Source organism: Anolis carolinensis, chromosome 2 (genome assembly GCF_035594765.1).
Source record: "Anolis carolinensis isolate JA03-04 chromosome 2, rAnoCar3.1.pri, whole genome shotgun sequence".
NCBI classification, from domain to species: Eukaryota; Metazoa; Chordata; class Lepidosauria; order Squamata; family Dactyloidae; genus Anolis; species Anolis carolinensis.
In genome coordinates, this window is record NC_085842.1 from 148,098,403 (window position 1) to 148,105,361 (window position 6,959).

The 6,959-nt window shown below is 40.5% G+C and overlaps 1 long non-coding RNA gene across 1 annotated transcript in view; it reads right to left on the minus strand.

Moving 5' to 3' along the window:
- Positions 1-2,483, minus strand: part of LOC134296288 (uncharacterized) — an 11,478-nt gene extending 8,995 nt beyond the window's left edge. The window contains exon 1 of the long non-coding RNA XR_010002967.1: positions 2,199-2,483. This is a non-coding gene — a long non-coding RNA (uncharacterized LOC134296288). The remainder of the gene's footprint in view (positions 1-2,198) is intronic.
- Between the last annotated feature and the right edge of the window lie 4,476 nt (positions 2,484-6,959).

Sequence of the window (6,959 nt, forward strand, 5' to 3'; positions counted from 1 at the left end):
CAGGAAGCAGCAAGTCACCATAACTGCAGAAGATCAAGTAATATATGAAAGGGAATGAATTGATTGTATCCTTTAAGATATAAGGAAATGATCAAAGAAAGAGTTATCATGTGGAAGAAGCTGAATGGAATCTTAAATCACTCCTTTCACTTTAAAAATAATATTCAAGCAATTTACTTAAGAGCAGCATCTTCTAATAGATAAGAGCCAGATGCATTACAGGCACATAATAATAACAATGTGCTGGTTTCCTATGGCTGGGATTATCTCTTGAATTTCTGCTTGTTCTGTGAATATGAAACGTTCAGTCCTTCCAAGGGGAAAAAACAGAAATCTGCTTTGGAGAAATTAGGTCATATGACACTAATTGCCAAAAAAAGGTCCTTGATTTGAATTGAAATGGGTTCTGAATGAAGAATCTCTCAGGGTAGCTAGAGCCTCCTGCACAAGCTTCCCAAATTTGCTGTCCTCCAGATGTGTTGAAAAATAAATCTTATCCCTCTCTGCCAAAATAGCCAATGTTGCAATATCTGGGCATGTTGGAAATTTGTTGTCCAATATGTCTGAATGGTGCCAGATTGGGAAAGGCTATGTTATAAAACCTTCTTCCAGTCAACCATGTATTTATTTGGCATTGTTTGATTTTTTTTAGTGATGGGAAAAGGCCAAAAGCTCTGAATGACACTGAAGGCTTATCGAGCTTTTTTTGACTACAACTCCAAGAATCCCCCAACTGGCATGGTTCACATGCTGGGGATTCTGAGTATTATAATCCAAAAGCAACTTCTCTGGAATCTAGGCTTTTAAAATCTCAACCATCACTCTTTCAACTTTAGTCCTTCATGCTTTCACGGGCACTTCCAGACAACATAAAATTTCAGATTAAATAAATGGGTTTAAAAATCATGGGACCTGACAGCAAGTCCAGACACAGACCTATCTGTCCTGGGTTCCCCGCCATCCACAAAGCATTCCTTTGAAGTGGATTTTACAAATCTGCAAGATGGACGGGGACATCCAGCAGAAGTGTTGATTTTTAAAATTCTCTCCAAAATGTGCTCGATTGTATATGTGCTCATGCAGATATCTCAATATACACACAAGCAGATTTGTTATTTTCTCTCCTCACCCAACTATAAATTCAAGCTCTGTTTAATACCATAAAGATCGGAATAAAGAAATGGTTGCAGAGAGTTCTAATTGTAATTGCTTTCCAATTGTCCTTCCATTTAGCCACTCTCTTTTATCCCGGTTTCTTCCGGGTTTTAGTGCCTGTATAGAAGGGCCTTCTGTCTACTTTGCAGTCAAAGTACTAGCAAGGAAAAGAAAGCTGTGATTCTATAGCTGCTAATTTCCCAACATAGTGATTTGGGATTACGTCATCTCTGTGTATTAGTAGCTTTGATTTGTAGATTTGATTATTCACAGATTTGATTCCAAACATTTTCTTTAGGACTTTTAGATTCTCCAGTGTGACTTTATGGTGAACATCCTTCAATCATGCTGGAGGACCTAGAGTTGACTATTGTTGTTTTATACCTGCAGCTATTGCTGTATTTTTACTGATTTTAACTGGAGGGGGGGGGGGGGTGTGAAGTGAGATATTTATGTTGGCTGTTATTGTTTTATGTTATTGTTTTTGCCATTTTTTTATTTTGTGTTTGCACCTTTGAGTGCTTTGTAAGCCATCCCAAGACCCTCTTGGAGATGGTGGCAGAGTATAAATAAAGGCTATTATTATTTATTATTAGAGTATTTCATCCTCAGTGCAACTCTATGGCCAACTTCCAATGGAAGTTGACCATAGATAGAGTTGTGTTAGAAGACCAAGCAGTCCCAAAAGGGATGTCCTCTCAGATTAAAAAATAGCTACTTCTTGATTCACATAATTTCATTTTCATGGTGGTTCTGTGCCCCTAACCACAGCAAATGTGGGTATAAATAAATGCATAGCATGCTTATGGCACACATTTACGGCCTGTTTGTCCCATATGGGAAATCAAGTCCCTGCCTCTCCTCACTTTCAACCAAGTGGGTGGGGTCCTGGCAGCACCTGAGGGCATGAGCCATTCTCTCCCTGACAAGGCCATTGCTGGTGCCCTTGGGGGCTCCACGGGCAGCCGGCACCTCCTGGCCTCTCCCCCCCCCCCAAACAACCACCCCCAAATTTCTGAAAGTACCTCTCTCTGGCCTAGTACCTCATATCTCAGGAGCTCAATAAACAGGCGTCTCCATGGCAACCAGTTCCGGCTGCGCTCACCAGTGGTGGACGGTTCCCACTAATGAGATGAAATCAGAGCCGGGCCTCCACTCAGCCAAGCAGGAAGGAAATGTTTGCTTGGGAACCTGTTGCCGGGCAGGCGGCGAGGGGGCGGCGAGGGGGAAGGGGCTCCCAAGAAAGGCCACCGGTTCTATTTCACTGAAAAATACAATTAATAATAAACTAAAAACCACAGCACAGCCTCTGTTTTTTCTCAACAACCAGGGTAAGCATGATTAACAATTTGAATTTAGTAAAACCCAGTCATCAACAACTCACTTGAATTTGTTTACAACTGATTGCTGCTCATATCAAATAAAGACTTTTGCTAATGGACAGTGGAAAGAATTACAGCTGCTAGGCAACTCGGGGGAGTTGGACAAGATGGTCTCAATGGGCCTCCCCACTGCAGTCGGACAATTCTAGACTCTGAATTTCATGATGTGTTCTGAAAAGGGAGGCCTCTTCAAATGTCACTATGTATTGCTTCCCGACTTCAAAATGTGATAAACCAGCCCTTGCTTCATATGGGGCTCTCTTATACATGCTACAAGAAGGGATTCTGACCTTAAGCACAAAGCCCTGGTCTGTCTGTGAACACAGAACCTGGAGGAGTGACTTGGTTGGATCATAAAACCCACACTCCTCAACCACAGGTCAGGCAAGATTCAAACTCTGTAGATTGCCTCCTTTTCCTTGCTTTTCTCATTCCCTCTCATAGAGGGAGGCAGCAAAGAAAAGCTGAGAAATTCCCAAAACTGACAGTAGGTCCCAACTGCATTTCAAAAGGTGTACAGTGATGCCTCCTGCCCATGCTGGCCCTAGCTTTCCTGATGCTGTTGTTGTTGTCATCTTCCTCCTTGCCCCAGTGGTGCAGTGGGTTAAACCCTTGTGCTGACAGGACTGATGACTTGAAGGTTGAGTTGCTAACCTGAAGGTTGCCAGTTCAAATCCAACCCGGAGAGAGTACGGATGAGCTCCCTTTAACGGCTCCAGCTCCATGCGAGGACATGAGAGAAGTCTCCCACAAGGATGGTAAAAACATCAAAACATCCAGGTGTCCCCTGGGCAACGTCCTTGCAGGCAGCCAATTCTCTCACACCAGAAGCAACTTGCAGTTTCTCAGGTCATTCCTGACATGGAAAAAAAATCCTTCTACACCTCCCTGGAGAAAGAGCACACTGTATTTCATATATGATTTTAGTCAGAAGTATAAATCTGGGGAACGATATGTGGAAAGAGAAGCCATGGATTCTGTGGCTTAAATCCAACATGAGTCTGAGTTGCAAAAAGGAAATCTGTTCTGCCCCCTATCTTCTATGGATGTCAACTCACTTCTTCAGATGCGTCAGAAGAAGTGGGTTCACATTCAACAATAGAAGTGATAACCACACAAGCTCATGCTAAAATCCAGTTAATCCTAATGGTGCTGCCACATTGCACACCATGTGAAAAATTACAAGATCAACAATAAATCCAGTGCATGCGTACTGACAAATTTTTGTCATCATACCAGTTCCTGTCTGCTGAGGTAAGTTCCATGAAGAAAATGACCTATAATAATTCCTATTTTCAAAGGACAAAAAAGATACAGGAGGAAACAGGCAGAGATGGACAGAGCCAGCCCACTAGTCATTCTCTGTGCAGCAAACACTAGATCCATTTCAGAATCAATGGCTGAATCTGAGAATTACAATTAAAAGGTTCTGATAGGACCAATCTTGAGCCTGTTGATTCGACAGCAAGTCTCACAGAATTCAAAAGGAATACTTTCCTCTGCTAGTTGTGTAGGCAATTGTTGTAATGCATCCGGGGCTTTCATGGTTGGAGCACCACGATTTATTATGAAGGATAATTCTAACAGCATCGGCTACTATCCCTACCCATCAGGCTACTCTCTTCTTTCAGGCTTGTCTGCACTAGAGGGGACAAAGAAAATATCACTTCTCAACAGTGATATATTCTTGCAAACTATCCTTGTTGCAATGCATTGTGTTTGGGGGTTACTTTGTATGTCAATTCACATTCATTACTTTCTTTTTTAAAAACCCCTACATTGTCTATTGTAAAAAAAACCTCCTTATATTATTCTAGTGGAACTGAATTGTTGATGAACATAAACACAGCTGCCTTAATTTTGGACTCGCCTTCAGGACATAAATAGAGTAACTCATGAATATCTGTGACTTCAAAATTCTCTATGGCAATATTGCTTATGAGTGCTGACTGAGTTTTAAAGTTGGCCACAACTGCCACATTGGTCAGAGTCAGTGAGACAGGCAATTTTTCTGATAAAAGGGTGTTATGCTGGGGAAACAATATCTGAAGAGAGCATCTCCCTTAAGATATATCTCAATGCCATTGCACAAACATGCAAACAGCAGACTTTTGTTATTTTCAAACACTTTACCTCCACACCTCATTTGGTTATTTATTCCCATGTGTGTTATTTTCTAATTGAAAATTACACACTCTTTGCAGCATTTCATTATTTACATTGATATAGCTTAAAGCTATTATCAAGTACATTGATGCCAGTGTTAAAGAAAGACCTGAATATGAACAAAGGTAAGGTTTTTATTTTGTGATTTTATGGTTAATAGCATCCATCTGTGAGAATTTAATCATACTAGAGGTCAAAACAAGTCAATAAAATGATTAACATCTTTCCAATATGAACGTTCAACATGAAATAAAAGGTGGGTGGGTATATTTACAATTTATAAATCAGGTTGAATTCAATGACTGAAATCATCAACTGCCAAAAGCTGGGGATGAACCCGAGGGAATTAATCACTTGTCCGTTTCACTGAAAGCAATGATCAATGCAGCTACCAAATTAGTTTAACGCAGTGCAGAGATGCAGATGGATTTTAATCAGACCCATCCCCTGCACAAGGTTTTAATGGTGACAGCATGCTTTTATGTAACGTTTGGGTATCTCTTGGTCAGAGCTCTACATTTAATCTTTATTACCTTTCCAGTGTGCACTTCATTTATTTCAGTTAATACTTGAAATCTATGACAGTTGCCAAGCATCATACAGGGACAAAACGTATTAGGAAGTAAAAGAAAGGGGTTTTATATTTCAATGTGATCATTTACACCCTTCACATAGAGGAAACATTGCATAATTCCATGCACCAACTGCTAGGATGGAAAGAATGGGATATTGTGGCACTTTTAAGACTAATTTTTGCATGAGCTTCATGGATTGCAATCCACTTCCTCAGATGTAATAGTAGTGATCTCTTTGGGGATGTTTGCAAAAGGAGAGTGCAGAATCTTCTCTAACATTCTGTAATACCTTCCACAAGCAGATGGTGGCTCCCAAGCTGTGCTTCTTCCTACTCAAACAGCCATAACTGCATTTCAGTCCCCTTGGGACAGGATTTTGCAGCTGCAGGGTCAAAACAGGCTAGAGAAACATTTATAGTCAAATGAATGCCATCAGCATATTGTTCAAATATTCAGCAGTTGCTAGTTGGCAGTGTTACCATGGGAGTCCAACACAGCGACTTAACGTTCTTAGGAAACATTGGCCTAATCCATCTGGCTAATACTCTGGAATCTCTCTCCCCCTCAAGATAGGTGAAAAAAATGAAACACAAATTGAAAGTCATAGTTTATTGTCTCTTCCCTCATGTTCCAAGAGAACAACAGTACAGTTTGCCACAATTTTAAATGGCCTTCAATTTGAAAACATTTTCTGACATTGCAAACTGAAAATCATCTACAGCCAAAGTGATAGGAGATCTGCTTGCCTCCTAAGGTCTCTTTTTCCCCCAAAGTCATGCAGCAGATGGAAGTAAATCCGCAGAGGCAGTAGCCATTACTTGTTGCCAAATAATGTTTCTTGTGGCCTATTTCCCTGGTCATGGATCCAGTGCAGCACAGTAATGGCAAGATTATCAGTGGTACACATATTTGTACAAAATGTCTCACAGCAGCTAAATGATACATTCCCAACTGCATCTACATAAAAGCAATTTACTGTTGATATCTGACACCTCCACCCCCACCCCAGTCTATATCATATGCTCCTTGCTAGTCAAGGTCACATTCATGGTAAATCCAGCCCATTCTCTCTCATCCTTCACAGTGGACTCCCTTACTAGAATGACAAAGAAAGCCACTGTCTACTTACTCCAGCCTGCTTCCCCCACATTCAAGTTTTGTATCTGCTAGATATGTGGCTGACAAATACCAGTCAACTCCTTGCCAGCTACAATTTCAGGAGATGACTTGCATGCATGTGAATCAGCATGTCTAACTCTTTAGAATAAATTGTAATATCATTCTGAAGCTAATCAAGTCAGAATCTGATCAGTTGCTCATACCATACATCTTGGGAATCTAATATGGGGGAGATCTCTTCTTCTTCTTGAAATGTTACAGTGGAATTGTATTTTCCATTCTATTCTTTTCATAGTTTTCAGAAAATATAATTGCTTTTATCCACAGATGTTTTACTGGAAGTTTACTGAATAAACAACTGGAAAATAAAACATTCAATAAGAGAATCCTAAGTGAATACAATTGATAGTTGATTTTGTATGAAAAACTCATGCAAAATGTTGAAGTGCAGTGAATACACTGATAGATGTTCAAACCCTGATGAATCTCACTGAGTGACCTACAGAGGGTAATTCCCTCTCTCTCTCAGCTTATCCTGCATCACAGGGCTATTGTTGGTACA